We start from the raw sequence: 12,146 nt of genomic DNA on the forward strand, positions 1-12,146 counted from the left end.
AAAGAACAAAAAGCACCAGAAAACACCACAATACAGTTCGGACAACACACGGCAATATCCAACAAACAGAAAGCACGAGCATTCAACAAACAATTCACCAACATAATACAACACAAAACCAACAGAACATACAGACAACTACAACGCAAAATACGAAAACTCAACACCACGCCCATAACCATCACAGAACAACAAGTCAAACAAGCACTACAACGCTCCAAAAGCAACAACTCCACAGGCCCAGACAACATAAACATCAGACATCTGAAACACCTAGGCCCCAAAGCAATAACACTACTCACACACACTTACAACACATCACTCAACACCAACACCATCCCCGCAATATGGAAGACTGCAAAAATAATCCCAATACCAAAACCCAACAAAAACCACGCACTCGGCCCATCCTACAGACCAATAGCACTACTCAGCCCAATAGCCAAAACAATGGAAAAGGTAATACTACCCTTCATTACCAACAACACTCAACTACCCTCTCACCAACACGGCTTCCGAAAACAACACTCCACAACCACAGCACTACACCACATACACAACATCATAGCCACAGGTTTCAATCAACAAAAACCACCACAACGAACAGTTGCCATAGCCCTAGACATGTCCAAAGCCTTTGACACGGTAAACCTACACACACTCACAAACAAACTCAACAACACTAACACCCCAAACATCATCATCAAATACATCTTCAACTACATAAGGGGACGCAGACAATACACTCAATACCGGGGGGAAACATCAGAACATAGAAACACGAAAACGGGGGTACCACAGGGGGGAGTACTTTCACCAACACTATTCAACATATACATGGCAGACTTACCACAACCACCTCCAAATGTACACACAGTTACATATGCAGACGACATCACCATTCTATCCACACATGTCAAACCACAACAGGCACAACAACAAGTACAAAAATATCTCCACGACATATACAACTGGACAAAACAGAACCAACTCACACTCAACGCAGACAAAACCACCACCACTCTGTTCACACCGGATCCGGCAGAATACAGCAACAGGCTCACTTTACAAATAGATAACACCACCCTACCCACAGTCCGCGAACCCAAAATACTGGGATTAACATGGGACCCCAAACTCACCTTCTCAAAACACACACAACACACTCTAACCCGCGCCAAGCAATCAAACAAAATACTTAAAGCCTTAACAACCACTCACTGGGGAAAATCCAAAGAAACTATACTCACCACATACAAAGCAACCACACTCACACGCCTCGAATACGCAAACACTATATGGTCACCAACACTATCGGACACAAACAAGACAAAACTCCAGACCACACAGAACACAGCACTCAGAATAGCAACAGGATGCACACAAGACACAAACATACAACACTTGCATGAGGAAACAAAAACTCTCCCACTGAACACCCATCTAAAACTACACGCATCGCAAATCAGACAAAAAGCCCAACACCCAACCCACCCACTACACCCACTCACTCAACAACCACCACCACCCAGACAAAAGAAACAAACAATCTTCCACAACAACAACTACACACACAACAAAGACACAGCACCACAGGACACCAACAACGACACCATAAAACAGAACATGAAAGACATACACACCCACTTTGTACAAACACACTTGGACACCAGACAACACAACAAAGTAATACATGCACCAGCACCAGAAATAGACCCATCAGAGCAAGACCTACCACACAGAACCAGACAACTCCTAGCACAACTCCGAACCAACAAATCACCAGCCCTCCACTCCTACCTACACAACATTACACCGGACACACACCCAACACCACTCTGTGCGCTATGCGGCACGCAAGTGCACGACACACAACACCTGTTCACCTGCACAAACATACCCACCACACTGACTCCGGAGGACCTCTGGCGAAACCCAAGCGGAGTGGCGGCCCTGCTCGCCCGCTGGGCGGAGGAGGGGGGTCTGGGGATCCGGGAGACGGAGTGAGGGCCCGGTCCCCCAATGTCGGGGCACGGGTGGGGTCGACAACAACAACAACAACAACATAAAAAAAGACTTCCCCTTTAAATATTCCTGCTGCATAATATATCTCCTTTCCTTTCGTAAAGGATGGTCAGAACCTTTCCTAAGCATTATTAAAATTTAGACGATCTTTGCTCCAGGTGCTACCGGCTCATCTCACTCGGTTAGGATAGGAAAGGAAAGTTCCTATGCCAAAATGATAATCCAAAAAGGGCCCCTGTTGGTGGATAATCAGGCCATGGGAGGTGTGAGTAAATTGTGAGGGGGTGTTGGCTGGAGCTAGAAATAATTTTGGTGTCTTGTCCCTGCAGTAGGTTCATTAAAAGAGCAACCAGTGTTTTCACCACCATGGTCGGATCTTACTCTGGAGGGTAACCCATACAGGCAGGTGGCTTGGACAAAATATTTCAACACTGTCAAAGCTGTGTTGTCTGTGCTCCAGTTGAAGGTACGTTATTAGCCTGGAATTCCCATCAATGCCGGCATGTGTCACAAACACCCACCTGTAAAACAAACATGAAAAGAATAATGATTAAATACAAGAAAACAATCAAGTTTCATATCTTGTTTGAAATATCATCTCGGTAGAGAAGGTATTGCTGTGCACTTAAGACTACATGGAGGCAATTTGGAGTTTGTGTAACTTGGATATACAAATGATAAAATTCAATTTAATCTGTGCTGTCCATACAATATGGCTTTCTAATGCTCCCACGAGTACAAATATAAGATGATCCCTTATTACCGAATGAGACGCATATGCCCATCTATGTGCCATAAACTATTGGGGAATGGCACATAGTATGTTCTTCTAGCCACAGTCTGGCTCCATCTCTGGGCTGCAGCAGCTGGCTCAATACGGTTGAGGATTTCTCGAACTCTTTTTCTTTGTACTACAATACCATCAGCACGCAGGTATGCCCTCATCATCTGCAACAGGTTCATAAAACAACACAATAAAGAAAGTACACTTTCACAATGAATATAATGATATATACATGAAGGGACAAGAGTATGTAGAGGAACACTTGCTTCCGAGCCTGATCTGGGAAATTGGCTGTGCAATCTTCTGACATGCTCTTCCAGGTCAACATCATGAATGGGAGTAAATCTATTTCTGGCTGAAATCTGAAAAAACTTCATTTTTTTATGCAGGTATGAAGAGGAACAACACAACATCTCAGTGATGGCTCTCACTGTAAAGCCCTGAGTGGGGAGCAGTTCAATTTGATCACTTGTAATGTCAAGTGCTGGTCTTCCTCGTCTACCTAAAGTATGGAAATAAAAGGATTAAGGAATTCAAGCAAACGAATCACTACGTGTTTTTTATATACTGTATACAGTACAGGCATATAGACACAGATGTACATAAAAGTATATGCAGCTTCAAAACCACGAGCAGCTATTTTCTCTAACCATTTTACTCAAGAAAAAAATAATTCAAACTTATAATTGAATAACTAAAAGATCACTAGTTATTGCTTAAAAGTGTACAGCCATCGCGTTACTTAATAGTCTACTGATTTGCAGGAAAACCACTGGTATAAAACGACGTTTGACAGGGTGATAGAAGGTAAGTCACAGCAAGTCGTCAGTAAAACCCGTGTGTAGTTCGAATAAAAATACATACGAAAAACCAATGACAAAAAATGGTAGCCATTTTACCTGTGTGCAAACGATGTGCCACATGGGAACAAACACGTCCACCATTAGGAGTGGGTCCCGCAATGATGACAGATCGGAGATCTATTGGACTTTGAATCAAACTTTGAATAGTATCAGCGCTAAACTGGTCACTAACTCTTCTTAAATTAGCAATTGAAATGTTTATCGCGCGTGCTTCACTTTCACCGGCAGACCCTTGATGACAGGCACTCTCTATTGCCCTGCACCTTCGCCGAATACGTCTCAGGACACTGTCCGCCATTGTTGTTTTAAAAAACTAAGTGGGCACAGAATTTCCAAAATCATGAGCCCTGACTGGTGGGATGACACTATTTTGAAACGTACAGCCAATAGGATACCGTTACATGTTTTCGTAATCATCCTTATTTGCATTTAATGCAAGTACAGTGTAATGTCACTAGCACTACAAGTGGGCACATTTATGGCCTTACATGTTCACTAGTAAGCGTCAAAATCATCTTACCAGTGAACTAGTGGGCACATTTATGGCCTTAAATGTTCATTAGTAAGCGTCAAAATAATCTTATTAGTGAACTAGTGGGCGTTTTGCGGCTTACATGTTCACTAGTAAGCGTCAAAATGACCTTACTAGTGAATATTTAAATATTTTAACAATCAAATATTTTTCAACTGTGTTTTAGATATGAATTGTATGAAATAAATCAGTGAAGCCCCATTCAAATTCTACTCTATCTAATCTGCTCGATCACACTGCTGTCAACCTGCTGTACCTCCAAACTCCTTGGCTTACTCGCAGTTGGAGGGTTCCCCCCGAACGGGGGGACAAATCAAGGAACCAATCCCTGCACCCCGAACGGGGTGCCCTTACGGCCGTTTTTTTTTTTTTCGGCTAACCGCCCCCTGAACCTGGCAGGGTGGCGGGCGGACCTTTTGCTCCAGGCGGGGGACATAGAGACAAATCCGGGGCCCACACAGACACTCTCACGCACGCAACAAACACACACACAACAAACTACCTGGACATGCGACATTTGCACACAACAGATTACAAGAAGACAGACATCCTTCAGATGCAACCACCACACACCACACTGGGTACACAAACATTGCACAAACATAAACACTAGACAATACAACATAACATGGAAATGCAGACTACATCCCAAAACACCACCACGAACAACAACACCTCGTAGGACACCAACAGGCAGCAGAGCACAAACAGACCAAAACAACACACTCGCCTCACCAACACTACCCTCAAACGCAACACGGACAGACAACTCCAACAGAGATACAACAAACACAAGACCACCCCCCCAAACCTGGACCTGCAATAGCTGCAATAGAATCATCACACGCAGACAAACCTCACTCAGATGCAACTCAACACACCCACACTGGATACACAGACATTGCTCCGGCATCACCACCCGCCAATACACAAACACGTGGACATGCAGAACACACACGCAAACAACAAACACCCCAACACCACAACCCCCGAACAACCCACAAAGAACAACACCCACCAACAAAAACAACAAACACACACTGACCATACTACAAATAAACATCAACGGCATCCAAAACAAGAAAACAGAACTAGAAGAACTCGCCTCACAACAGCACGCAGACATCATCACCATACAAGAAACCAAACTAGAAAAACAACACAACACACCTCGTCTCACCAACTACACCAGCATTAGGAAAGACAGAGAACACAAGGGAGGAGGAGGACTGCTAACATACATTCACAAATCAGTCACATTCACTCCCATGAACATCCCCAACAACATTAACACCAACACTACAGAAATTCAAACCGTAAAGATTCACATAACCAACCACAAAAGACTACACATATGCAACATGTATATACCCCCCAGAGATACCACCCGACCAGACCACGCCACAGAAGATACAGACATCACCAACACCTTCCAATACATAAACTCGCTGAACAACACCATTCTAACCGCAGACATCAACGCTCACTCAACACAATGGCACTCTCCCTACGACGACCACAGAGGCACCCTCATTGCAGACATACTACAGAACTCCCAACAAATCACTCTAAACGCAAACACACCTACCAGAAAACCTACAAACATCAACCAACAACCAACATCACCGGACATCACAACAGCCAGCAACAGCATCACAAACAGAACAACATGGACCACAATACACGCACTCAGTTCAGACCACCTTCCTATCAAAATCACACACAACACGCGTGCTCCTTTCCGCCTACAACAACACCTTCAAACTTACACAAATTACAGGAAAGCAGACTGGGAAGGATACACCTCTGAAATAGAATCAGCACTGGAGAACATAACCATACCTGACAACATCCACACAGCCAACACCATGCTCACAAACCTCATACTTACAGCAGACAAACACCACATACCCCACGGAAAAATAAAAAGCAAATCACTTCTCCTACCACAACACATCAGAACACTCATCAGCCAAAGAAACGACATCAGACAACAAAACCACCAAGACCCACGCATCACAGACCTAAACAAAGAAATAGACACACAAATCCAAAAACACAAACAAGAGCTATGGAAAGAACACTTAACGGATGCATGGAACCACAGACACAAACAACACATACTCTGGAACACAGTAACAAGACTATCAAACAAAGAACAAAAAGCACCAGAAAACACCACAATACAGTTCGGACAACACACGGCAATATCCAACAAACAGAAAGCACGAGCATTCAACAAACAATTCACCAACATAATACAACACAAAACCAACAGAACATACAGACAACTACAACGCAAAATACGAAAACTCAACACCACGCCCATAACCATCACAGAACAACAAGTCAAACAAGCACTACAACGCTCCAAAAGCAACAACTCCACAGGCCCAGACAACATAAACATCAGACATCTGAAACACCTAGGCCCCAAAGCAATAACACTACTCACACACACTTACAACACATCACTCAACACCAACACCATCCCCGCAATATGGAAGACTGCAAAAATAATCCCAATACCAAAACCCAACAAAAACCACGCACTCGGCCCATCTTACAGACCAATAGCACTACTCAGCCCAATAGCCAAAACAATGGAAAAGGTAATACTACCCTTCATTACCAACAACACTCAACTACCCTCTCACCAACACGGCTTCCGAAAACAACACTCCACAACCACAGCACTACACCACATACACAACATCATAGCCACAGGTTTCAATCAACAAAAACCACCACAACGAACAGTTGCCATAGCCCTAGACATGTCCAAAGCCTTTGACACGGTAAACCTACACACACTCACAAACAAACTCAACAACACTAACACCCCAAACATCATCATCAAATACATCTTCAACTACATAAGGGGACGCAGACAATACACTCAATACCGGGGGGAAACATCAGAACATAGAAACACGAAAACGGGGGTACCACAGGGGGAGTACTTTCACCAACACTATTCAACATATACATGGCAGACTTACCACAACCACCTCCAAATGTACACACAGTTACATATGCAGACGACATCACCATTCTATCCACACATGTCAAACCACAACAGGCACAACAACAAGTACAAAAATATCTCCACGACATATACAACTGGACAAAACAGAACCAACTCACACTCAACGCAGACAAAACCACCACCACTCTGTTCACACCGGATCCGGCAGAATACAGCAACAGGCTCACTTTACAAATAGATAACACCACCCTACCCACAGTCCGCGAACCCAAAATACTGGGATTAACATGGGACCCCAAACTCACCTTCTCAAAACACACACAACACACTCTAACCCGCGCCAAGCAATCAAACAAAATACTTAAAGCCTTAACAACCACTCACTGGGGAAAATCCAAAGAAACTATACTCACCACATACAAAGCAACCACACTCACACGCCTCGAATACGCAAACACTATGTGGTCACCAACACTATCGGACACAAACAAGACAAAACTCCAGACCACACAGAACACAGCACTCAGAATAGCAACAGGATGCACACAAGACACAAACATACAACACTTGCATGAGGAAACAAAAACTCTCCCACTGAACACCCATCTAAAACTACACGCATCGCAAATCAGACAAAAAGCCCAACACCCAACCCACCCACTACACCCACTCACTCAACAACCACCACCACCCAGACAAAAGAAACAAACAATCTTCCACAACAACAACTACACACACAACAAAGACACAGCACCACAGGACACCAACAACGACACCATAAAACAGAACATGAAAGACATACACACCCACTTTGTACAAACACACTTGGACACCAGACAACACAACAAAGTAATACATGCACCAGCACCAGAAATAGACCCATCAGAGCAAGACCTACCACACAGAACCAGACAACTCCTAGCACAACTCCGAACCAACAAATCACCAGCCCTCCACTCCTACCTACACAACATTACACCGGACACACACCCAACACCACTCTGTGCGCTATGCGGCACGCAAGTGCACGACACACAACACCTGTTCACCTGCACAAACATACCCACCACACTGACTCCGGAGGACCTCTGGCGAAACCCAAGCGGAGTGGCGGCCCTGCTCGCCCGCTGGGCGGAGGAGGGGGGTCTGGGGATCCGGGAGACGGAGTGAGGGCCCGGTCCCCCAATGTCGGGGCACGGGTGGGGTCGACAACAACAACAACAACATAAAAAAAGACTTCCCCTTTAAATATTCCTGCTGCATAATATATCTCCTTTCCTTTCGTAAAGGATGGTCAGAACCTTTCCTAAGCATTATTAAAATTTAGACGATCTTTGCTCCAGGTGCTACCGGCTCATCTCACTCGGTTAGGATAGGAAAGGAAAGTTCCTATGCCAAAATGATAATCCAAAAAGGGCCCCTGTTGGTGGATAATCAGGCCATGGGAGGTGTGAGTAAATTGTGAGGGGGTGTTGGCTGGAGCTAGAAATAATTTTGGTGTCTTGTCCCTGCAGTAGGTTCATTAAAAGAGCAACCAGTGTTTTCACCACCATGGTCGGATCTTACTCTGGAGGGTAACCCATACAGGCAGGTGGCTTGGACAAAATATTTCAACACTGTCAAAGCTGTGTTGTCTGTGCTCCAGTTGAAGGTACGTTATTAGCCTGGAATTCCCATCAATGCCGGCATGTGTCACAAACACCCACCTGTAAAACAAACATGAAAAGAATAATGATTAAATACAAGAAAACAATCAAGTTTCATATCTTGTTTGAAATATCATCTCGGTAGAGAAGGTATTGCTGTGCACTTAAGACTACATGGAGGCAATTTGGAGTTTGTGTAACTTGGATATACAAATGATAAAATTCAATTTAATCTGTGCTGTCCATACAATATGGCTTTCTAATGCTCCCACGAGTACAAATATAAGATGATCCCTTATTACCGAATGAGACGCATATGCCCATCTATGTGCCATAAACTATTGGGGAATGGCACATAGTATGTTCTTCTAGCCACAGTCTGGCTCCATCTCTGGGCTGCAGCAGCTGGCTCAATACGGTTGAGGATTTCTCGAACTCTTTTTCTTTGTACTACAATACCATCAGCACGCAGGTATGCCCTCATCATCTGCAACAGGTTCATAAAACAACACAATAAAGAAAGTACACTTTCACAATGAATATAATGATATATACATGAAGGGACAAGAGTATGTAGAGGAACACTTGCTTCCGAGCCTGATCTGGGAAATTGGCTGTGCAATCTTCTGACATGCTCTTCCAGGTCAACATCATGAATGGGAGTAAATCTATTTCTGGCTGAAATCTGAAAAAACTTCATTTTTTTATGCAGGTATGAAGAGGAACAACACAACATCTCAGTGATGGCTCTCACTGTAAAGCCCTGAGTGGGGAGCAGTTCAATTTGATCACTTGTAATGTCAAGTGCTGGTCTTCCTCGTCTACCTAAAGTATGGAAATAAAAGGATTAAGGAATTCAAGCAAACGAATCACTACGTGTTTTTTATATACTGTATACAGTACAGGCATATAGACACAGATGTACATAAAAGTATATGCAGCTTCAAAACCACGAGCAGCTATTTTCTCTAACCATTTTACTCAAGAAAAAAATAATTCAAACTTATAATTGAATAACTAAAAGATCACTAGTTATTGCTTAAAAGTGTACAGCCATCGCGTTACTTAATAGTCTACTGATTTGCAGGAAAACCACTGGTATAAAACGACGTTTGACAGGGTGATAGAAGGTAAGTCACAGCAAGTCGTCAGTAAAACCCGTGTGTAGTTCGAATAAAAATACATACGAAAAACCAATGACAAAAAATGGTAGCCATTTTACCTGTGTGCAAACGATGTGCCACATGGGAACAAACACGTCCACCATTAGGAGTGGGTCCCGCAATGATGACAGATCGGAGATCTATTGGACTTTGAATCAAACTTTGAATAGTATCAGCGCTAAACTGGTCACTAACTCTTCTTAAATTAGCAATTGAAATGTTTATCGCGCGTGCTTCACTTTCACCGGCAGACCCTTGATGACAGGCACTCTCTATTGCCCTGCACCTTCGCCGAATACGTCTCAGGACACTGTCCGCCATTGTTGTTTTAAAAAACTAAGTGGGCACAGAATTTCCAAAATCATGAGCCCTGACTGGTGGGATGACACTATTTTGAAACGTACAGCCAATAGGATACCGTTACATGTTTTCGTAATCATCCTTATTTGCATTTAATGCAAGTACAGTGTAATGTCACTAGCACTACAAGTGGGCACATTTATGGCCTTACATGTTCACTAGTAAGCGTCAAAATCATCTTACCAGTGAACTAGTGGGCACATTTATGGCCTTAAATGTTCAGTAGTAAGCGTCAAAATAATCTTATTAGTGAACTAGTGGGCGTTTTGCGGCTTACATGTTCACTAGTAAGCGTCAAAATGACCTTACTAGTGAACTAGTGAGCGTTTTGTGGCTTACATGTTCACTAGTAAGCGTCAAAATGACCTTACTAGTAAACTAGTGAGCGTTTTGTGGCTTACATGTTCACTAGTAAGCGTCAAAATGATCTTACTAGTGAACTATTGGGCGTTTTGTGGCTTACATGTTCACTAGTAAGCCTCAAAATGATCTTACTAGTGAACTAGTAGGCGATGTGTGGCTTACATGTCAACTAGTAAGCCTCAAAATGAACTTACGAGTGAACTAGTGGGCACATTTATGGCCTTACATGTTCACTAGTAAGCGTCAAAATGATCTTACTAGTGAACTAGTGGGCGTTTTGTGGCTTACATGTTCACTAGTAAGCGTCAAAATGACCTTACTAGTGAACTAGTGGGCGTTTTGTGGCTTACATGTTCACTAGTAAGCGTCAAAATGATCTTACTAGTGAACGAGTGAGCGTTTTGTGGCTGACATGTTCATAAATAAGCGTCAAAATGATCTTACTAGGGAACTAGTGGGCGTTTTGTGGCTTACATGTTCACTAGTAAGCGTCAAAATTACCTTACTAGTGAACCAGTGAGCGTTTTGTGGCTTACATGTTCACTAGTAAGCGTCAAAATGACCTAAACTAGTGAACTAGTGAGCGTTTTGTGGCTTACATGTTCACTAGTAAGCGTCAAAATGATCTTACTAGTGAACTAGTGGGCGTTCTGTGGCTTACATGTTCACTAGAAGCCTCAAAATGATCTTACTAGTGAACTAGTGGGCACATTTATGGCCTTACATGTTCACTAGTAAGCGTCAAAATGACCTTACTAGTGAACTAGTGGGCAATATGGAATAAATACTCAAAGGGCTTGCCAGGCAAGCCCATTGAGTATTTAAAGGGTTCAAAGGGCTTGCCTGGCAAGCCCTTTGAGTATTTATTCATCCGTGATGGTATTGTAGACCAATGAGAGCACGTCCGACAGACACGTGGACTTCGGGCGGCCAATCATGATGCATTTCGAGCCAAGCCCCAACAAAAACGGAGGAGAAAACTTTCAGACGCTTTGAAAGCTTTTGGGGTACATATTACTCTTGTTGTTACACAAAATTTTGTTTTACGATTATTTTAGGCGGTAACGTTATGGTGTAAATGTCAAATACGTGGTCAATTTATCAAGATGAAGCCTGCTTAAAAATTTGCTCCAACAATTTTGGAGATGTGTCTGACTTTGACAGCAATGGCGGCAGTTCAACGCTGACAGTCGCAGTCGGGTGCAGATTTATTTCGGCAGGACTTTCTAAAATCTGCCGTTTGCTCTGACAGTTCTCTGTCTGACAGTCACATTTTGTCTTATTACTCACAAGCTAATTGACATTTAAAAAAAGAGTTTATGTTTGGAACACGATTTTGCTCTTACTGTTTGCTGCCTTAGTTCGTTTGAAATATTCGCTTCCTGCATTACATGAAGTACATTTTTTAATATTCACAAGAC

This window comes from Hippocampus zosterae, chromosome 12 (assembly GCF_025434085.1).
Source record: "Hippocampus zosterae strain Florida chromosome 12, ASM2543408v3, whole genome shotgun sequence".
In the NCBI taxonomy this organism is placed as follows: domain Eukaryota; kingdom Metazoa; phylum Chordata; class Actinopteri; order Syngnathiformes; family Syngnathidae; genus Hippocampus; species Hippocampus zosterae.